The following is a 23,269-nucleotide window of genomic DNA, read 5'->3' as shown; positions in this document are numbered from 1 at the left end:
AGGGGCTCGCCCAGCCCTATGTGTTCTATGGGAGCCTCATTTGCACCAAATGCCGTTAGCCCCGTTATTTACTCAGCCAGCAGCGGAGGCAGCCCGCCCCCCGCCTGCACCGGCGCTCCGATGACCGTGCGCCAGGGCCCGCAGCTTCCCTTAAACAGTGATGTGTAAGGCAGGGCCTGTTCCATTTAATCCATCACCCGGGTCGCCGAGCGCCCAGACTGGAAAAATTGCGCGCATTTCTCCACTGCTGCCCGCATTTCTCCACTGCTGCCCGCATTAATACCAGGAAGGGAGTGAACTGAAAAGAGAAAGGGCCAATTTCAGCACACAAGTTAAAAAGAGAAGGAAAAAAGAAAAAGAAAAGAAAGCATCTCCCTCTGGAGGGGTGGCAGTTTAAAGGAGAAGACTGCTTTTCACAGCTCTTGTGCATTTACTGTGAGAATTAAGTGCCCACAGAGACAAGAGTTTGGGGTCGTCATACATTTAGGAGGAGAAGTTAGCTGGCAGGGGCTATTTTTCTGCAAATTAGTTTTCTCTCAAGGGTAACGGTGGGGGCGGAGCGGAGGGAAATGAATTGGAGCCCTTGAACAATCGCGTATTGTTTGGCTGGTGGTGGGACCTCTGAACTGATGCCCCTGGAAGGCTTTCCAGGCCCCCCTTTTATATGGTCCAGGATGGGAAGCCTCTCACAGCTGTTGACTAGTGTCCTGTAGGGACAGAGAAGGGGATGGCAGTTTGGCCCCACAAACAATGGTCCCCAGAGCATCAGCTCGACTAGGCAAGAAAGGCACGGTCTGCTGGTCAGGACGGCCAAGTACAGGGCTGGGCAGGTGGCAGGGCTGGGCAGTGAGAAGAGGCAGGGTCCAAAGTTTGTGCTGGTCACAAAGGAGTGATCCAGGGGAAAGGCGGAAAAACACAAAAATGCAGCAGGAAATGATAGAACAGCTTCCTTGGGGGTGAGGGGGGTATGTTTATAAAATGAATCAGTTCATGGAAAAGTGTGTCTCATTGTTTTCAGGTCCAGATTCTGACTGGAATGCTCAGCATTGTGTTTTCTCTTCAGACGTTTTCCCATTCTCACATTGGCATTTGAAAACATCCCATCATTTAAACCAGTGCCTCTCAGCCCCAACCCCTAAAGTCCTGCTAATGCAGAGTTGCTACAAGTCAAAATCAAAGTTCAGGGGCTCTAGAGGTAGAGCCTGCAAGTGCCGTCCGCAGGGAGATACTTCTTGAAATCTTGTATTTGGTTAGCTTTTAAAAAGTACCTAAAACTGATATATTGTGAAGTACTCTGAAATATTTAATATTAAAAATAACATTTCAAATTCCTTTACTTCCTCATTTCTGAGATACAGCTCAGTCTGTATGAGAAAAAAAGAAAGGCCAAGTACCAATTTAAGGCATTCTTTGAGCGTGAGAGCCATCCTTCCGGGTTTCCAAAGCTTAATGTGTGAATTAGAAAAGAATTGAAGTCACAAAATCAAGGAAATAAAGTCATAATGGTCAAGGAAAATGGAAACTTGAGGAAGCAACAGCCAGTTTGGTCTGTGGCTCCAGACACACCGGGGAGACTCCAGTTCCCAAAGCGTTACAAGGAGGGGGGTATTGTAAAGTGATGAAAAACAGGCTTCCCTGGTGTAACCACCTTGTAATAAAATGCTGTGCCCCATTCACTCTGGTGCTGTCAGAGTGCAGTGCAGCACCAGGCACATAGCAGGTGCTCAATAAATATTTGCTGAATTGAGAGCTGTTGATAGCACTCTGCATTCATTCCCCCCTTTAGGTGGCCCGTGGCAGGGAGGTGAGTGCAGGAGGGGACGTTTACTCACACAGTGTGACAGGCCACCCTTCCTGGGAGGGCAAAGCACCTGATAGGTGTCATAGGATTTCTCTCAGGGTTGGTTCCAACTTCCTAGAAGAATTAAAGGACTCTTTAATCCCCTTGCCCCACCAAAATTCATATGTCACTTTAAAAAACTAAATATATAAATATATATTTCAATATAAGTAAGATACGGGGCACTTATAATCTTGACTTAAGATTGCTTTCCTAGAGTATGGGAGCTTTGAAATTCTATCATATTTATTCATTCATGTATTCATTCAAAAAATATTGATCAAATCCTCATATATGGCCGACCCAGTGCTAGTCCTGAGGATATGTCCTGATCTCCTGACACTTTTTTTCTTCTCCGCGGCGTCCATCCTCTGTGTCCCAGGCAGTGGGTGAAACTGGGTCTGATCCACTAGAGAAGGGAGTAATTGTATTAGGATGACAAGTAATGCCCTTCGAGAGGAACATTGAAGGTGACGCCTTGGTAAACAGTCAAAACCGACTTTAAGTCAGTGTGGGAGGAACTTTCACTCATGGAAACTGGCCTAAAGCAGTGCTTCTCGGAGCCTGGTCCTGGGACCAGCAGCGTCATCGGCTTCACCTGTGAATTAGAAATACAAACTCCTGGGTCTGACCTGCAGAGCCGGAATCTCTGAAGGTCAGCTTCAGGAAATTGTTTTTTCACAATACTCCAGGTGCTTTTTATGTATGTTAAAGTATGAGAACGACTGTCCTGCAGTTAATCAGGCTTCACCCAGGCAAAGCCCCTTAAAAGTCTTCTTTCAAATCCCAATAGTATCACCAATTGAGTTCTATCACATGCCCGTGATAGCTCTAGTAATCTTCAAAACCACACGAGCATCTCCCAACCGAGTCATTTATGCAAAATTCCAACGCAGGGAGAAAAATAACAAATTCTCAAAATAATCGAAAGGGAAAATATTTGGACAGGTAATTTTAGGAACCAGCTATGGATCGCTATGTACAATAATGAAGTTGAGCAATTAGGTTTGGAAAGCCACAGCACAGAAAATAATTAACCCACAAAGTAATCATCTTGTAAGTCCCAAAGCTAATGATTAAAATAAACCTGAAACAAATGATTGTTTAACTTTTAAGCTGTGCTTGTTTTAGCCACAGTGTGCTTCAGGTGTGAGCTCCCGGGAATTCCTTCTGCCTGCCGAGATTGGCTTCCAGACAAGGGTATGTGTCCATCCTTCTGCCTCTTTCCCTGGGGAAGGCTGCTTGAGTATCACAAAATACCACTCCAGTGTGGGTCGGGGAAGTCGGCCGGGCTGCTCGGCACCGGAGTGCTTCAAACCCCAGAATTTAGTCTGCAGCTGGGGTGAGCTTCAGCCATATTGAATCCTATGTAACCTTGGAGGCTGGGATGCACACTTCGTTTTTATGCAGCTTGCTTTGCACTTTTGTTGGTGCTTTATTATTGCAAAGCACGGCGCTCCCCTCCCCCACGGGCCTCTCCACCCAAAGAAGTGAATTAATAACTAGAAAACGAGACAGAAATGAGATCTAGGGCCCTAGCTGCTGAATGTCACTGTGAGCAAACAGCAGTGGAGAGAAAAGGTTCCTTTCCATCTTTCTGTGCAGTGCTGTCTGTGCATTGACTTGTTTCCTGACACATGAGCCATGGCTTGAAAGGAATTCAGGCCCCGGCAAATTTTGCATTGCGCTTCGATGTGGCCTCTGGGATTGAATAAGGGCAAATCTATTATACTGTTGCCATGGAGACCCTGGCACAACTGCTGATAAAGAGTGTCTGATGTTTGGTAGGCCTTGTAGCATGGTACATACCATTTAAAGGACGGTGTGTGCGTGCGTGTGTGTGTTTAGCATGCGTGTGTGTGAATCTGTAAGAGAGCAAGTGTGCCTGTGTGTGTGGGTGGAGTGGCTGGGGGGGGGGTGGAGTGGGGACCAGGGTACAGTGGGGAAGGAAGAGAGGCTGGTGTGCCATACGATGAAGGAATGTCCTGTATTTTCACAAAGAATTTGTAAATATTTTCTTGCCTCTAAGAAATTAATTCTGCCTTCTAAGAATCCACACCTTAAACAGATGGGGGCAGCAGAAGATACACAGACACTCCCCTTGGTCTAGCAAAATTAGTCTTTAATTCGTCTGCAAGAGAATTAGGCTAATACAATATAAGTGAAAATGCGCTCTTTTGCACCCTTTGATGAATGCTGCCTCCATTCAGCTGTCTGTCTGAGGATCAATAGTGGGCCTGTAAGGATCGCCAGCGTTTGCTAAAGTGGGCGAGCAAGATGATGGATTTTAATCATTAAAATGATTTTATAACCACGAAACAAAGAAGGCTGGCCATCCTTTCACATGCATAATCTCAGTTTCGCCGTTATTGATTTTGCCAGTCCTAAATTCACTTCCTGTCTTGAAGGGAAATCTCGCCCTCCCAAATTCCATCCCACACATCCATTTCTGGCTCTCAGTGATTGATACGGGCAACTTGCGTTGTTTTATTGGCGCCCTTTTCCCTATTAGTTCCAGACCTGGAGAGGGATGGCACATTAAGCCTGAGCCAAGCCCCCTGGTTGGTGTGGTTCGAGGCGAGGCAGCTCGGGCCGAATCACCTACAGTAAGCAAGCTTTGGAGCGTGAGGCTCTAACAATGGGAGGCTGGGCAATCTGCGGCAGTCGATAGGATTATTATTATTACAGAGTGCAAAAAGCTTCTGCTTTCTTTTCTGCTGCTTTGCAGACCTCGTAAGGCCTCTCTGTGATTTCTGCATAGTTAATTTGTCAGTTTATAAATTACCACATTATGTTAACGCTGAATGCTTCAAAACACAAATATATGCACAGAGGGCTTGAATATTTGAAGTGTTTTAGTACTATGGGGAAATAATTTTGTTGTCAAGCTGTGGCAGATATAGAACTGCTAGGGGATACATGGCCATTTCATCAGGACTGTGTCGATGATGGCCCGTGAACATCCAAGGGGGAAAATCATCCTTTATCACTATTGTGCGCCGTGCCGGTCCAGATGGAAGATAAAACATGCATGAGTTGCCCGCAGCTCTGAAAATAATTATACTCATTTGCCAGAAATGTAGAAAGTGCATCCAACCAAGTTACCACCCATCATAGTGACACTCCGTTTGCATACTGATGAAGTTGAAAGCCAGAGACAATGGTGTTGGTATCAATAGCAAAGGGGGGGCTGGGCACCACCAGTGCCGTAGGATTAATAGCGCCATCGTTTTATATTATGCAGCGTTTCACTTATGCTGCATATCAAAAGATTACTGCCTCTGAGGTTCACCTCACTGTTTATAAGATTACAGTTTGCTTTAAGACTCCAAACATTAGCACAGGTTCTTTCCAGGTTCCACAAATGAATGCAGAAATACCTGTGTTCGATAAAGCACCTAGAATGTAATTATGGGTAGATGTGTTTGGCTGCCATCTAAGTGCTTGCATGTGTGCACATGTGTTTGTGAGTGTGGGCGGGTGTGCACATGCCCACAATCACACTCGTGGTTTGGGAAGACTGCAACGGAATATGAGAAGATGCTATGCGCATGCTGAGTCCCGGTACTACTGCAGAGTAATTGATGAATGGGCTTTTAAAATGTGGGAAGAGAATGAATACAAGTAGGACCCAAGAGAATAATTCTTTATATTGCAATCAGCTCAGCTTATATGTACTTGCTTTAATCGTAGAAATCAGCAATAAAAAAAATAGACTTGGTTATTTAATCCTTACTGAGTAAAAGAGAGTGTATTATAATGACCCTCTAAAATATTACAGAATATTAAATTATTTTGATCTGCCTCTCATTTTTAGACAACTATAAAATAATCAATGCAACCACTATCAGAACATTAACAGATTTCTTTACATTTTTGAATCCAGCAAACACACATGTACATACTGAGAGGAGGCACTTCTCTCATGGAGCCCTGAATTCTCATAGGTGTTACACAGTTTGAAAATAGCCCAATCAGGATGTTGTCACAATGCTTATTTTTAAGTAATGATTTTAATTAAACCCTCCAAAAAGGAAACAATTCTGTACCTCTCCTGTGCGGTCTGTACTCTGATGATTACACAAGTGCAGCTTCCCATTTTCCTCTGGTGTCATGGGGCAAGGATAACAATTTCCATCTCATCGTGGGAGGGAGACACTATACTTCACTCTGCACAGGCTTCAGTGTAATCAGAGGGAGGTTTTTACACTGTGAAATTACAATAAAATAACCAAGGAAAAAGTACAGTTTCGACAGAAGTGGTTCAAAGATAAGAAGTAATGCGGATCCTACAGGATATTTTTATATGATAACAAATATAGATTTTTTTCCTAACTAACTAGGGAAGACTGGAGCAATAAAGTTTTTACAGGTTTTGCAATTTTGCCTCCTTTAGAATGGCCTTTGAAACATGGAAGGAACGGAATCGTCATGGCTCAACGATGAGAGGTTGAGAGAATGAGGCCAGCAAGCTGCACCCAGAAGGACTTGGGCGTGAGTAGATGGCAGGATGTACTCTTGGCATATCGGGCACAGACAGAGGCAGATCTGCCTTCGCTTTCCTGTGCATTGGTGGTGAGAACACCGCTGGGGCAATGCTGAAAGCCTTCGGACAGTCCTGAAACGGTCAAGATGCAATTTTTCAGGAAGTCCCACAAAGTCTCAGCGAGTCAAAAACGTCTGAAAAAAACAGTGATATAGTTATTTAAAGTTCAGTGAGAAATTAGACCAATTTTGTGGTTTTCAGACTGTTGTTATCGATCAGTTTTCACATGCCTGAGGTTCTTCCCAAGGTTTCAGTTCTCAGAGGAAAAAGAATGAACAGAGAGGAGGACAGACACAGACGCACAGACGTGAGACTTGTCGGGAAGGTAGGCCTGATGGGCATGGACATGTAAAGAATGCTTTACTATGTGGCATATACAGAAAAGGTTAAAGATAGATAAATTAGAGTGATTTGAATGCAAGTCTGTCTGACTCTTAAGCCCACACTGATTGTATCATATCAGTGTGTGCCAGGCCTTCACGAGTATATAAAAAACACATTAAGAGCTAAGTACCATGAGATAGGGCAGGTGAGGCATCTGTGCTAATAAGGGAATGAAGTGAAAAAGAAATAAAAGGCAGTATCCATGAATAAGTGATCTTGATAATAAGAGCAGTTAAATATTTGAATGCTGAGGGTGCTCTAGTGCAGAAGTAACCAGTGACTTCGGTGACAAAACACTTTGAGGGTTAAATGAATCTGGACATAATTTTTCCTCTATACTCAGGTAAAGGGCCAAACTGTCTTTTGAACACAAACTGTCCTTTCTTGACCCTATTGACAGCCTTCATTGTGTGAGAGAAGGTGTGAAAAACAAAAAGGAGCTCTTCCTCCGCCTCTCCCCTTTTCTTCCTGAGCAATTCAGTCCTAAAGTCTTTAGGTCAGCGATTTTCTACTGGTGTGCTGCGGCAGGCACACTGGCGAGCTGCAAGAATTTTTAAAACATGCAATACCTGAGAATTTAGTCAGGGGCACTGACCTCTTTTCCCTTAGATTTTCAAATAAAAAAATGGCAACAGCCCACACAACAGTAGCCATCTGGTGCGAATGAATCAAAATTATGCCTATTTTTTTTTTGAGAGATCAGGAAAAAATATAACATATATTGTGGTGTGCCACAGAATTTTAGTAATTGTTTTAGGTGTGCCATGAGATAAAAAAGGTTGAAAATCGCTGCTTTAGGTGATAACAGAGCAAGGGTGGCATCTACTCCAAAAGAAGGGGGAGCCCGGCTGGGCGTGGCTCAGCGGTTGAGCGTCGACCTAGGATCCAGGCGATCGGGGTTCGATTCTTGGTCGGGGCACATACCCGGGTTGCGGGTTCGATCAATGACTCTCTCATCATTGATGTTTCCATCTCTCTCTCTCCCTCTCCTTTCCTCTCTCTGAAATCAATAAAGATATATTTAAAAAACAACAACAAAAAACAAAAGAAGGGGGAAGCCACAGTGGGTGTCAGAGCCTGAAAGGACTGTGGCTGTGGGGAAGGTGGCCTGACACAGGGTATCAGAGACTGAGCGAGGTTACAAGTGTGGCCTTGGAGGGAACTGGCCCAGTGTGAGGAGTCACAGCTCAAATGAAGTGAGAAGGGCATCCATGGAGGGCAGGACAGCGTGGCACAGTGAGGCAGAATCTAGGCTGAATAAAGTGGGCATCCCTGGGTGAGGCGACTTGGCGTGGGCGGGTCAGAGCCTGCTTAGGGTTGCAGGTTGTCTGTGCAGACAGGTGGCCGGGCATGGGGTGCAAGAGTGTACCCAGGGAGAGAGTGGTGGTCACATACAGGACTATTGCCTAAACAAGTCAATATATTGAGGATGAGAGCCAGATTATTCATGGTTGTCAAAGGGCATTACAAATTGGAAAGTAAGAAAACTAGAGCAGATTTTGTGGTACTGGTTCAAAATAAAAGATAACAGTGTGACTCATGGTTTATATATATAAAAACTAGGTATAGAAATAAATATATATAGATGTACTCCTTGGCTCTATCCACTGTGAGGATCTGGGAGTAGCAACAACCCAACAGTAATGAGTACACACAGTGCCCAAATCTTGGTTCCTAATACTATTCTCTACTCAAAGGAGCAGGACTCCTAGGAGAAATGGCTGATTCCAGGGCTGGGGCAGAGAAAATACACGATGAGCCTGGAGCATCTCATTTTGCAGAAAGGGCAACTGAGTCACAAAGAGATTAAGGCTACTTGCCCAAGTCACATACCTAATAAAATTGCTGTTGAGTTCTATGTGGATGAGACAATTCTAAAAAAGTGAGAGAGAGAAATTAACATCTAGAATGGTCTTCACTCAAATTGTTGGACCAATATCTTTACATCCTAACTCCTCTTTAAAGAATAGAACATGGAAATCAGAGACGATGCATTATGACTGACGCTTGTGCAGGAGCAACACCGTGGAACTCAATCAGGAGATTGGGTCACAAAGGAAAACTGTCAAATAACATCTTTAAGGTGTTTAGATGTCACTCTTTATGATTTTCCCACTTTGGCTGACTAAACAAACAGCTCCCAACCCTAATCTCCTGGGATAAAGAGGCCTGCTTCTGCCACCTGAGAAAGTCTATTTCTACTTGCAGTGAAGTCAGTGGGCACATCAGTCAATTCTGGCTTGTCACTGATGGAACATTTGGGAACCTGAATGTTTCCTGAGTCCTGACACTCAGTGGCGGGGAAGCCTTGTCTGAATCTTTAGCCACTTTGTATTTGGGTTTTTCTGTCTGTAAAGTAGAGGACTAGGGCCTGAGGATCTCAAAGGTCCCGGCGAGTCCTCGCATTTATTCTGTTTTTCTCTCAGGGAGGACACTGAATAAGTCTGAAGAAACTCATCCACTGGTTAGTTTTAGGCTAACATGGCAGATTAGTTAATCAGGATCCCACAGCTCCTGGGTGGACCTCAGGCCTGGATGCCTGACACGTGGTCACGTGTAAATGATGAATGAAGTGACACCCTGAAGACTGCAACTGTGTACCACCAGCCCAGGCCGTTAAAGATAAGGCAACATGGGTCGCCTTTCCCAGCTTCCACCCTGCAGGATTAAAACCCTGTCTCCCTTTTTCCCCTCCCCTCCCCCAGCTTGCAAAATGTATCAATGCCTTTATCTCATTCAGATGACCAGGTCACTACAAACACTATTGTACTTCATAGTCTGTTAATCGAGACCGAGATTTCTTAGCATAAACTTTTAAAATTTTTGAAACAGTCACAAACTTACAAAAGAACAGCAAGTAGTGTACAGGGAATGTTTTCGTGGACCATTTGAAACACACTACAGTGCTGGGGGATACTGAGGCATCAGGCTGTCAATTTTCCCCTCCAAATCATACGGGTGGGTTTTTTTTTAATAAGGATTAAATGAGTTAGTATATGTGAGAGGCAAAATAGTGCTCCTCCCCTTCACCCAATATGGAAAGAAAAAAAAACTAGAATGAACCTTGTGGTGTTGGTTTGGAACTGGAGATACCAGTGTGACTGACTCATGGTTTTTAAATATAAATGGGTATATAAAAAAATATAAATGTAACATATCTTTCTCAGCTCTGTCCACTGTAAGAACCAACAGTGAGAAATATACCTAGTGCCCAGATCTTAGTTCCTACTAGCATTTCCCAGTAAAGGACCCAGGACTCCTTGGACAATGGCTGACTCCAGGGTGGGGCAGAGAAAGTATAAGATGAGCCCAGGCCATCTTGTGCCAAAAGCAAGGGCGTGCTCAGAGAATGGCGGGGATATAGCGAGCCAATTTGAGGGCGATGCTACTGGCAAAACTGGTGGCAATTTGAGCATCAAAATAATTAAATTAGCATATTATAACTCATGAATAAAATGGGATATTAAGAGTCCTTACAGAGATAAATAATGAACTGAAAGTTGGATGAGGAACAGGGTATTTACATAGTTTTAAAGTACATCCTCCCAAAATATTTTTGAACTATGAAGGGGGGAAAAAAAAAGCTTTACAGTGGAAAAGCCCTTCAGAGCCCACCTTAATTAAGTGACCCAAGTGAATATCATCAGTAGTAGGACAAATAAAACTGCAGTATCTGATAAGATGCCTGGAAAGGCGCGCAGCATGATTTCATCACTGTATTTTGGGTATGATTCCTGAATAAAAGAATGAGGGAGCATTAGATAAATTCATAACGAGGAACTACAGACTGGGGGGGTCTGTGTTTCTAACCACCATGCTGCACCGTTCTGACGCGCACCGGAATTTGAAGGCCACCAGTCTCGAAAGAGATGTCACAGACCCAGGTTCACAAACCTAGACTGGTGGCAACCAGTCACAGTGTGAGACATCAAGCACCAAGCTGTACGTTTAAATTTTCATTAGTGTCAAGTTTTGGTACCTTGAAGTTGTAAAACTTTCACTCAGTGGAACCAGCCTTTGAATTTACAAGGTTATCTGTGCATGTACCTTGTGCACCAGCTCTCGAAAAACCTCGGCGAAGGAGGCCAACCTGTGACAGAAGAGAAGGGGCTGCTCACCTACCACCATGAATCAATAAAAGGTAGACACCAGTGGAAAGGCTGCTGCCAAACAGAGAAAAAACCTCAGCAACAATGAGGAGCCACTTCCGAAGTCAGTGAGAACGTTCACAGGGGCGACCCCAAATTCCAGAGGCAGAGCTTCTCAAAGATGCAACTACTATGTATCAGAAATGAGATGCTTAAGTCGCAAAATATCTAGTCAGATCACTGCAGATAAAAACACAAAAATCTTCTTCAAAGGAAAATTCTCAAGAAAAAATACAAAGAAAGCAGAAATGAAGAAGCTAATGTATTCTGAAACCACAGTAGGAGAATATTTAGCATTTTCAAGTGTCAGAGAGGGGGCACTAAAAGTATAACTAAGACAGAGCCTAATAATGAACTTGATGATGAGCCTGTTTTTTGAGGCACTAGTGAGATTCAGCTTTTTAGGATGACAGGAGCAAGGAGACTTGATGTTCGGACATTACCATCAAATCTAGCTTAAGGCCCCTTTTATCCCCCATTGAAGTTTTCTGCTCTTCAGATGTAGAAGAACTGAGCTCACCACAATCAACTACCAAAGCTTTCTGAACACAGTTATGTAATTAGTCTTTTTAGCTTGAATGATGCTTTTTGCCTTAAAGTCTATTTTGTCTGCAATCTCCACAGGCAGATAGTCTGCATCTATAGCTCATTACCATTATTCTGATGATAATGTTACATCTCATCAATTACTTGGGAGCAAGGTCAAATTCAGCAGCCAAATCTCCCCTTTTGTGTAGCCATCAAGAGCGTATCTATCGCCTCCCTTCCCAAGATTTACTCCCCCTGCAAAAGCTTTCGTGCGCATGTTCTTTTTCTCTCCACCTCCTCACTCAGTCACAGTGTTGCCAGATACAAAATCTTGCCTGATTTAAGCCCTGATTAATTTATTCCTTTTCACTTTCATTTGAGAAAGGACAAGAAAGAATGGGTGAGACATAAAGAAGGGGAAAAATCTAGATGTAAGGGAGAAGAGATTGTCTGATTTTGTAAGTAGATATTGAAAACTACATGTATCTGTTTCTCTTGGAATTTTAGTTCATGGGAGAATGTTTTTGATTGATACTATAATTTTATAAGCCATGACACTGAGATTTATTTTCATTACAGAAAACTTCCACAGCCAAGCAAATAAAATACAAAAAAAACCAACCAACAACTAATATTTTTTAAATTCCTCTCTATTTCCAGAATTCGACTCTGTTACAGAGCTGTCAGCCTGTCTGAGGTTCTCAAAAGTTGTTTCAGTTTCATAAGAAACTCATCAGGAAAGTCTACCTTGTTGCATGAATCTTGAACAATTGGCTCAGGTTTTAGATTTCTATATGAAAGAATTTTCAATTCCACAATTCATTTCCTCAACTTAATTCGTAGAGTCAGTAAGCAAAGATTCAACTTCATAAACACAGCTGTACTTGGCAAACAAACTTGACGAGATAAAAAGGATCTGTTTAAAAACTTTGCAGAGTGTATTTATAAATTAACCTTGCTTCTGAATAGTTAGAATTAACTTAAACCAATAGCCACTCTCTTAAATGTGGTCTTATTTTCTTGAGGTGCTAAGCCTTATGAAAACGCAAAACTCCTGGAAGATGCAGCACTTTGCGTAGGCTGCCGCCAACCCCTGATTTCTTTATGTGCTTTGAGTCCATGCTGTTCAGAACCATATATCTCCTGGTAATTTTTATTTATAATGATCCTCTTTATCCATAACATTATTTTGCCTTAAAGACGAATTTGTTTGATATGATATAGCCACAGTGGCTTTCTCTTGCTCAGAATGTGTCTAATAAATCTTTTCTCACTCCTTAATTTTCAGTATTTCTGTGCAATTGTGTTTAAGTGTCACTTCTACAACTGATTTTTAAATCCAATCTGAGCATCTCTGCCTTTTAAAAAAAAATTGTTGAATTTAATCCATTTATATTTATCATGTTTCTACACAGATTTATTTTCATCACATTACTATTTTTTGCTTTCAACCAGACATGCTTTTACTTTTGCTTGTTTCTCACACTATACCTTTTTTGAAGTGTTCATGTTATATTTATTCATATTATATAGGTATTAAAACTTCACATTCTATCTACCATGTTACTTAACTACTCTTTTTCTATTTCCTGTCTCTTTATCTTAGTATCACTCACAACGACCCACTTGTGGAATTTGTTTTCTGTCCTGGCAACTGTAGGCTCTGTGGTAGCAGTCCTGATTCCAAGAGGGTGACTCCTCCCACCAGAGGATATGGTAAGAGTCCCACTGCGCTTTAAACTATGGGTGCCACTGGATTACTCACAATTCCTTATGTCAAGAGACCAGTAGGCAGAGGAAGGACACACCATTCTTGCAGAGGTAATTTGCACTGATCACCAGGAGGCGGTGCAGCTGCTGTTACATAGTGAGGAAAGGGGAGAATATGTTTCACACTCAGTGAATAATTGGGGTACCCTTTGATACTCTGTGGCCAACTTGGGTGGTTAATAGATAAATGCAGTATCTTATCCTTATGAAAACTAGTTGTGCTCTTAAAACTAGCTTCAGCAGCAGGGGCTGTTAACTTTCTCCACTAACTTCCCCTATGTAAGATTCCTCCAGAAAGGAGACCCATCAGAAACCTGATGATGCTCTTCCTGGATGGGACAAAGTGACTCTAAAATGCAAATGGAAATAGAATGGGACAGTCCAAGGGTGGACTATAGTGGGTACCAATTTCTGCTCAGAGTCCCCACCTCCCATCTCCTACTCTAGGACCTAGACACTCATTTCTTTGTTGTTGGGGGCGTTGGCTACTGATGTTCATGTCTGAGTCTCTCTGGGAATTACCTTTGGCCAAAGGGGGCCATTTTTCCCAATTTTATGAACTCTTCTCAGGGACCACTTACCTCCAATGACTGGTTGATGTGGAGATACGAAGGTCCAGTCTTGTTATCTCAATCTGGGATATTCTTGACGGCCATCCCAACTTGAGAGATCTCTGTGGAATCAGCTAAGGCTTCTGTTGCAACTGTATCATTGTATCTCTTTCTGCCTAATCCTTCTTTGACTCCCTTAATGGTGTTCCTTAGAGTGTTCTCCCAATAAACTCCCACATACAAATCTCGATCTCAGAATCTGTCTCCAGGAGATTCTACTCAAGACATCATCTTTTTCAGATAATACTTCTATTATCATAGGTTACTGGGTACCCAACCTTCTGTTTTTGTACCTATATCTTGGATTATAAACTCATTTATAATGGACATTTTCCTATGAAAATCCCACATGGCTTAGGCTGTGGAAGCATGACTCCATAGAGATTTTCTGTTCACTTCTGCTAGGTAGTCCTGTCCCAGGACAAATTTTTATGTAAATTTCTAATCCTGACAGTCCCAAATCATGACAGAAGTGTACATTCTAACTTCAATACAGCATGAGGCAGAGGCCTGAGATTGTTATTTTTCTGAGAATATTTGTTTCCTTTTCCATAGCCCAGAATAGCAAACTTTATCAACTCCCTATTAAGGTGGGTAGGTCTTTTTTCTACACCCATCATTACTGAGGCTACATCCCTTTAAGTGTGTCGGCTTCATGAAGGGTTATTAGTTCCCATTCAGTGTCTCATAAGGCCCATGGCCTCATATCCTGGCCTGACTGTGTGTTAAAACCCAAACTACGTTCTAGTAATTACTGAATTTGATAATCACCCATGGGGAAGCTTCAGGATCAGATCCTAAGCTTATAGCTCTTAATTTCAGGAACCTTGAGATTTCCATTTATTTCTTGCAAATTGATATGCATAAATATGATTTTTAACATATTGCCAGAATCCGAAACCATCACTAAGTAGCTGACTGTTTCCTGGAGCTAGGTTTTAGTAAGAAATTGAAATCATGAGGGCACTGACCTTGGAACTGAAATGGAAGAAATGACAACTAAGGAGAAAATGCAAATGTCAAACTATCTTTTTCATGCCCAGGACAGGTCCTGGTTGGCTGGGCATTAACGTGATGGAAGCTGATTCCAAATGGTAGTGGACTTCAAGCATCTCCCTCGTGGCACTGTGAGTTCCTTGACGGCAGGCACATGTATTGTTTGCTGTTGTATCCCTAGCATCTAGTTCATGTTCAGCACACATCAGATGTTCAGTAGACACTTGTTGATTAAATGAATGAATTATTGATAAAGCAGTACTGTGCAAAATGATCAGATATTAAAAAATAAGAAGCAAGAAAATGGTATAACATTATATGAGCACTGGCCTAAGGAGAATAATAAAAAATAATAGAGAAAGAAAATGCGAACTGAGTTATCTATTCATTCTTTCCAATGTCCCGCCAACAGACATCTATTGAGTGGCTGTTATTAACCTGGCACTGTGCTAGGTATGGGGAATGTGATGGTGAACAAAACAAAGGACATGACTCCTGCCCATACAGAGACCTGGGGGAGGCAAATGTTTAAAGAAAACACAAAGAAGCAAAAAAAATGAGTATTAAGAACAGGTGACCAAATGTTCTATTTGCACAGGAAAATCTCTGTTCATACCTATTGTCCCAGTGTCATTTGTAATGGCATCCCCATTCACTCTCAGAAGTGTCCCAGTTTGGATGGTCATCCTGGCTCTGACTGAGAGATATTTGTTGTTAGCAAAGTGCCCAATGGGGAGAACCACATACTCAGGGAATAGAGACAAGGCTTCCTTGGGAAGGGCAAGACTGACCTGAAAAATGGAGGATGGGCATGTGATTGTGTCAGGGTGCCAGTGGGGAGAGCCTGATAGGCAAATCGAACAGTAGGTGCAAAGCAAGGAATCAACATAGGATCTGTGTGGCTAGCGTATCAAGGGCAAGATGTAGCCTAAAAGTGTAGATGGCACCAGGCCATGTAGGCCTTGTGGGCATTTTATGAAGTTTAGAATTTTTCCTTTACCCTTCAATCAGGAATGGAGGTGGAAGAGGTGGGGGATTCCCTTTGGCTGTAGCATGGAGAACAGATTTGTGAAATTTCAGGAAACTAGTTAGAAGACATGATAGTAGCTTGAAATAGAATAATGGTACAGATGAAAAGAAGTGAATGGATTTGAGATGAATCTGGAAGGCAAATGAACAGAGCTAGTTGATGGATCAGCTATGGAGAGAGGGGAATAGAAAAATATCTAGAATAGGTTTCTGGTTTATGCACTTGGATGGATAGCTATGCAATTCATTGAGCTAGGGAATGCAGCTAGTATTAAGATGTGGCATATTTATCTATCCATCCATGCATTTACCTCTTTAGGGAACCAACTCATTCAACTCAATTCATTGACAACGGATACAAAGCAGACATTGCGGGTAATAACAAAGATGTTTACCATGAAATGTAATAAAGAGTATAAAATACACACATATCTATTTTACCAGTTATACTTTCAGCTGCAAGTAATAGAAAACTCATGTCAAAATTGCTTAAACAATGAGAACATTTATAAGTCCTAATATGAGGAGCTCCAGCTTGGCGGATTCAGTGGCCCCAAAGATGTCTTTTTTTCCATCTTTCTGCTCTGCTGTCATTACTCAGTTGACTTTTCCATAACTAGTACCCTTTATGGTTGCAAGAATGTTATGCCAGTTTCAAGCACACTCAGCTATGACAACGTTCAGCGGCAGAATGACTATTTCCCCCAATGCATCTCTTTTTCAAGTCTAGGCAGCCTTTCCTGGAATCCTTCCAATAGATTCCTCCTCACATCTTAGTGCATGAGTGGTGTCACATGTTTATCCCTAAGCAAGGACTGTCAAGAGGAACAGGATTGCCATAACTTGTCCAGTGAGGCACATGGCCAGGTGGACTTGCCAAACAAATATGAGGTTTTGTTTACAAGAAAAAGAGGGTGAAATAATTGTGAGGTAGGCAACCAAGGGTGTCTGTCATATCTATAGAGAAGAGCAGTATTAGTGTTGTCTTAAGAGTGGTTCAGAGTAGTTCAGGAGATTGAAGCCAAAGAAATACCCTTGGAGATTGGAGGGGAAGACATGTTGCCAAGGCTGGGGAGGGTTATTAGGTTTATGTCACTGAAGGCCCAACCTGAGGTCTGAGATCACTCTTCAAAGAATACTAGCATAAATCCCTCTTCACCCATTGGTTCCCGTGACTTCAGGCACCCTCCCAGCTTTCCTGCATTCCTCCAGTCACATAAAATACTGTTTCTTATTGTTTCTAAGCTCCACTGAACTGAAAGAAGAATGGTTGAATAGTGTTTTGCATAAAATACTAGAAATATTTGTTACATAGCTCTGGCTTAATCTGAGCCCGACCTGTTTCTGTCATTACCGCTGGAATAGTCCTCCAGCTCTTGCCAGGTTTTGAGTTGTCAGGATCATAATTTACCCATCTCATTGTCAGATTCACAGCTAGTTTGCCTGACTCTAGGGGAATCTAAATGATTATTACTACACATGGTGTGCAACTCATATTTTAAGTGCTTTTAATTTTAATACCCTCCCCCTGCCACATCTCCTATCTGAAGACAAAACTACTGTTGTGGCACCATGTTCCCTGTTGGAGAAGCTGCACCACCCACCGAAGATCAGTTTCCCTTTGGTTTCCTTTAAATGCTCACCAAAATGGCTGGTGGTACTTGCTGACCACAGTGACTGAGTCACTCCCCTGGGGCTCTAGGCCCAGAACTCTCCTGTGTTTCTATATTCCCTCCATCCTCACAACTCTCAAATTATGCCTGATTTCCCAGTTTGGCATATAATTTTTTTTAAACAAATGGCCAATCTCGAAGCTTCTCATTTAGAAGACAACTCTCTGGATTTGCTGTACGAGGCCAACCAATCATTTTGCATGATTACTGATTCATCCCCTTCGGCTTTTCCCCTTACAATGGGTCCCTTTCAACATTTTAACTATAAGCATTAAATTATCCTCTTGATGCATCCCTTTCCTCCCCCTCCCAGGAATGTTTGGAAAGGAATCCAATTGTGGGCAGATGTTAGGTCTTTCTCAAAAGCATCCTGTGTCAAATAACAAGCACCCAGTTGTAGCTCAGAGAGAATACTAATAGTGATTTACATGTTAAGTAAGAGCGGTAATTACTGGCTTTGAAAGCATATCATAATGACTTTTTACAGTTGTTCTTATGCTTTATTATTCTTCCTTTCTTATTCTCTAGTCAGTGTTCTTAATGACATGCCCCAGGAAAGTTCACTGGGAGAAAACACAGCAAAACACAAGAGATGGTGACCTGTCCTGGCCACCAGCAGCAGCCAGGTGAGACTGGGCAGGTAATGTGGGTCATAGGGCAGCTGCACCAGGATATTTGGGCCCCTTTCTCTTACTTTCCTTTGCCCACCCTTAAAACTAAACACGTAACTACCAGGGAATCACTTAATCAAAATATATTTATCAAATATCTACTACTGGACTGTGTAAGAGACTCACAATTTGTTAATATCCCTAGATGCCCTCACAGTTGTTCCTAGGCACCACCAGACCAGCAGAGAGCTAATTCCACACAATTTTGTTCTTTCCTCCCACCCCCCGACTCCATGGGATTTATTTTACTGGATTTGTCCACGGCATTTTATCACTTCTTTTATCCTTCATTGAAGGGTATTATAAGAAATGGGGCTATTAAATGTGTGGTTCTACTGGCTGCTAGCTATTATTGAGGACATTGTTGATTATATCATGCAGTGTCTTTTTTAGGAGAACTCACTGGGAAAAATTCTATTTAATTTTATTATTGGGAGTAGCCATACTTCACGTGAATCCTTCCTTCCTTCCTTCCTTCCTTCCTTCCTTCCTTCCTTCCTTCCTTCCTTCCTTCCTTCCTTCCTTCCTTCCCTCCCTCCCTCCCTCCCTCCCTCCCTCCCTCCCTCCCTCCTTCCTTCCTTCCTTCCAATTTTATGGTCCCTGTGAATTATGTGACTGATCATGTTTCCTTTTTTGCTTTGACTACTGGAAAGCTCAGACTATAATGTTGTGGCTCATCTCTAAAAGGCATCCACTCAGATATTGAGAAGTGTGTGTGTGTGTGTGTGTGTGTGTGTGTGTGTGCGCGCGCGCGCACTGGGGTCTGTCTTTGCTCCGTTACTCAGTTGACTTTTCCATGACTTATACCCTTTATGATTGCAAGAATGTTATGCCAGTTATCCCTACACTCACTTTACACTGTCCTGATAGCTTCACTTTTCAATTTTTTTACACAATAGAAATTTATTTCTTGCTCACATAATTGAATGCAGGTATTTGGTAGGTAGCCTTCTGTGAGGTAATTTGGGGACCCACAATCCCTTCACCTTATTGATTTACCATCCTCTAGGGCCTCCGCCCTCTGCATGGAGTGAGCACATGGTGAAGAGAAAGATAAAGGCACAGGCGGGAGGCTTCACAGTGCAGTCACACAGCCACAGCGGATAGCAAGGGAAGCTGAGACGCGATCTAGCATTGTGTCTGGGAAGAAAGGAAAATGGGTGTGGTAAATGACTAGCCAATATTTGTCATCAAGCATGAAAAGTAAGGTTTAGAGGAAACAGCTCACTCTGTGTTCCTTAGGATATTTCTGCTAATAGCATTAGCAGGGTTGTTAATGTTAGCAGAAATAATCCTGAGTTGTTCTGGTGCAGAGCCCCAGAGTGAACAACACATTTTTGGTGGCACCTTTATCTTCTGTCCCTTCTTCTGCCATTGCCTTTGTTCAGGTCTTTTCTACTTCATGCCCAGTCTGCTGGAACTTCTACCTTCCTCGCCTCTGGAGAGGACTATCTTCTAAACATGTCTTGTTTTATTTTATTACCTAATACTATGTTAAAAAATCACCCCAAAATAGCAATGATCATTTATATCTCTCATGGTTTCTGTGGGCCAGGAATTTGGGGACCAGCTTAGCTGGGTGGTTTTGGCTTAGGGTTTCTCATGAGGCTGCACTGTGGTATCTGCTGGGGTTTGCGGTCATCTGAGAACTTGACCGGGGCTTGAGAATCCACTCCCAGCGTGGCTCACTCACACGGATGGCGAATTGCTGCTGCCTGTTGGCAAGATGCCTCAGCTCCTCTCCACGTGGGCCTCTATTCAGGGCAGCTTGAGCAACCTCAGGACATGGTGGCTGGCTTCTCCCAGAATGAGCATTTCAGAGACAAGGAACAAGCCACAGTGCCCTGTGTGACCTGGCCTCAGAAGTCCCACTGTTGCTTCTGCTATATTCTTCTGTTCACCCAGAACAGTCCTGCTTCAATGTGAGAAGAGACTACACAAGGTGACGGATATCAGGAGACAAAAATCAGGAGGCTGGCCACCACACAGACCCTGCATTGGGAATATGGCCCTCCCTCAATCTCAAGTTGTCAAAATGTTCTCCCACTTTCAATTCCTAGATCAAAGCCCACCCTTTCTGTGAAGCCCGCCCTCATCACTCAGCAACTAGCGCTCCTGTTGTAACTCTTTGTTCTTACCACGCACATGGCCTTTACCATTTAACGCCTTGATCGGAAGATCTATGCATGTCTTTTCTTTCAGATGGAACTGAAGCAGTTAGAGGAATACCCCCGTCACATAGTAGGCACCCAACAAATACTTTTTAGATGGATGAATGAAGGCGTGAATGAAGAATACAAGCCAGCAGCCCTGGGTCTCTGGGTGTGGACTTGCCCCTGTTGCTTGACCTTAGCCAGATCACTTAATCTCTCAGTCTCAGTTTCCTTCGAATAAAATAAAGACAATAATATCTACCCAACCTTTCCTCATAGAGGTGCTTTGAGATCTGAAAGTGGTAGAGCTCACAAAAGTGTTTGCAAGTGTCTAAAGAATAAGGGCAGTGTGAGGTTGGTTACCTGGCTTACCAGTGGTGGCTGAGATGTATATTGTTGTCACAGGCGGAGGTCAGTCAAACCTCTGATTTCCTCCTCAAGGAATACTTAATCCCCACATCAAACTGTCAGCATACAAATGTCCTTCAATCCGGCAGCCGCTGACAGGATATAATGGCTCTCAGAGAAGAGAACTGCCTGGACCAGGGAGCTGGGCCCCATCACTGGCACAGTTGGGAAGTGCCAAAGCTCAAGGGCAAGGTTTGTTTCTCTAGGAGAATTCTCAGGTACCATCTTCCATGATGTCCTGGGTTTTCAACTTTACTGTTATAGACAATTGTCTTGGTATAATTTTTTCCATCCCAAACCTTAAAAATAGTATTTTAAAGATCAACAAAGTAAATTCACATTTTTTGGTGTATAGTCCCATGGATTTTAACACATGGGAAGATTTATGTAACCACCACAATCAGGATACAGAGCAGTCCTATCACCCAACAAATTCCCTTGTGCTTTCTAGTCATACTCCTCCCTCCCAAACCAGTGGCAACCACTGATCTGTTCTCCATTATGCACTACAATTGTGTCTTTTTGAGAATAGAAATGGAATCATACAGAATGTAACCCATATTTTTGAGATGCATCTAGGTTTGTTCCTTTTTATTACTGAGTAATATTCTTTTGTAAGGATGTATCTTGTTTGCTTCTCCATTCACCTGTTGAACTACATTTGGCATGGGATTGCCGCCTAATGGTAAATGCATGTTTAGCTTTATAAGAAACTGCCAAGCTGTGTTCCAGAGTGGCTGTGTTATTTTACATTTCCACCAGCAATATGTGAGAGGTCCACTTGTTCTTTGTCTTCATCAGCACTTGGTATTGTATTTTTAAAAAGCCATTCTTACAGACATGCAGTGGTATTTCATGACTTTATTTTACATTTCCCTCAACGGTGAAGTGTCTGTTCCAGTTTTTGCCTGTTTTTAAATTGGGTTGTTTGTTTTCTTCTTATTGTTGAATGTTGAGAATTATTTATGTATTCTGGATATGAGTCCTCTGTCAGTTATGTGATTTGCAAATATTTTCATCCAGTCTGCAGCTTGTGTTTTTATTTTCTTAATAGTGTCTTTTGCAGAGCAGAAGTCTTTAATTTTAATGAAGTTCATTTTATTAATTTTTAGTTTAATGGATTAGGTTTTCGGTGAGATGTCGAAAAGCATTCTACCTAACTATAAGTCACAGAAATTTTCCCCAAAAATCTGCATTTGTAAATATTTTACATCTAGATCTATGATCTATTTTGAGTTAATTATTTTTTATCCAAATCTTTATGCTTGTTTATTTATGTACATACCAAATCTCTATTCCATATCCATTCACTGAGAGCCACCTGGGCCAGGCACTGTGCTGTTTGTGAAGATAAATGAGACACAGTTCCTGCCCTCAAGTTCACAGTCTTGGAGAAAGACAGACATGGGAAAAAAAAATCCAACATGAGGTAGCATGGTGGTATAAATCAAGTGAAATATAAATTAGGTGTCAAGGGAAGAGAAAGATGCATAAAGTTGTCTCCCTAAGGAAGTTTAGAATCAAGCTGGACAGAAAGCTGGAGTCATTAAAAGTCAACGGAAGCAGGAGAAGGTGGAGAGCGTTGCTTCCTAAAGAGTTGTGTGGAAAGAGGGCTATCATCGCTTGCAGGAAGCAGTGAACACTTCAGGCTTCATAAAGGAAGTGGATTTGAGCTTTTTTTCCTGAAATTTTAAAGATAGAGAGGATTTTGATCAGCCAAGAAAATGGGAAGGAGCCCCCCCAAAACAAGTGGTTTATGAAAAGGTAGGCAGGTTAGAAAAGCCCAAGGCATGTGTTGGGTCCTGGCAGTCGGCCAGCTTGGCTGCAGAGTACGTCCAGTGGAATGAATTCTGGGTAAGGCCTTCTTTCTGCTTAAGCACACATTCACCCGCTATCCGGTAACTGTACCTAGGTTTCCTTTTAGGCAGCCATCCTCCTACTACTCTAAGCACAGGAGAAAAGCAAGTCCAAGGCCTGGGCTAAACAGAGGATCACATTTCCTGGGCTGAAATATTAATTCAAGACGTCAGCAAGATGGGGGATTAGGAGGTCATGATGCTTGTTAAGCACCCCCCCCCAAAACGAAGACAATAAATAACCACAAACATAAGAAAATAGTTCAAGAATGGGCACACAAGCCCCTCTAAACCTATCACACACCCAGAGAGAGTTGCTGGAACTTCTATTGAACGGGCACCTGAAAGATCACAGGGGTCATGTCTGCGGCTGCAGCTGTCTTGCTGCCAAGCAAAGCCCAAGGCTTTTCATCTGCAAAGACAGCAGAGGCACAGCCCAGAGCCGGAGAGAAACTCACTGCTGATGACATAGCTGAGTTCCGAATCCAGTCCTACCTACAGCCTTATTTCAGAATACTCAGAGAGAAGCCACTACTCAGATAGGAAACAAAGATTTGAACCAGGTATCTGAGAAAAGGGAGGGGAAAACAATGTAGAATTAGAGAAAAGGGGAATCTTGGGCTTAGGAGTAAAAACCAAAATGATTGTGCAGCCTT

At 42.6% G+C, this 23,269-nt stretch overlaps 1 long non-coding RNA gene across 6 annotated transcripts in view; it reads left to right on the top strand.

Annotated features, from left to right (window-relative positions):
• The first annotated feature begins 2,958 nt into the window (after positions 1–2,958).
• LOC308555201 overlaps positions 2,959–23,269 on the top strand; it is a 30,751-nt gene continuing 10,440 nt past the window's right edge. For 2 of the 6 annotated variants that reach the window (XR_013998513.1, XR_013998514.1), the window contains exons 1-5: positions 2,959–3,040; positions 6,237–6,334; positions 13,053–13,162; positions 14,871–14,954; positions 18,054–18,151. This is a non-coding gene — a long non-coding RNA (uncharacterized lncRNA). Of the gene's footprint in view, positions 3,041–6,236; positions 6,335–13,052; positions 13,163–14,382; positions 14,418–14,870; positions 14,955–18,053; positions 18,152–20,398; positions 21,653–23,269 lie in introns of those variants that run through there. The other 4 variants (XR_013998516.1, XR_013998517.1, XR_013998518.1 and 1 more) reach the window with 4 other exon arrangements.

This window comes from Miniopterus schreibersii (assembly GCF_964146895.1).
Source record: "Miniopterus schreibersii genome assembly, chromosome: 3".
Classification (NCBI taxonomy): Eukaryota; Metazoa; Chordata; class Mammalia; order Chiroptera; family Miniopteridae; genus Miniopterus; species Miniopterus schreibersii.
This window is presented reverse-complemented; position numbering and strand designations above follow the sequence as displayed.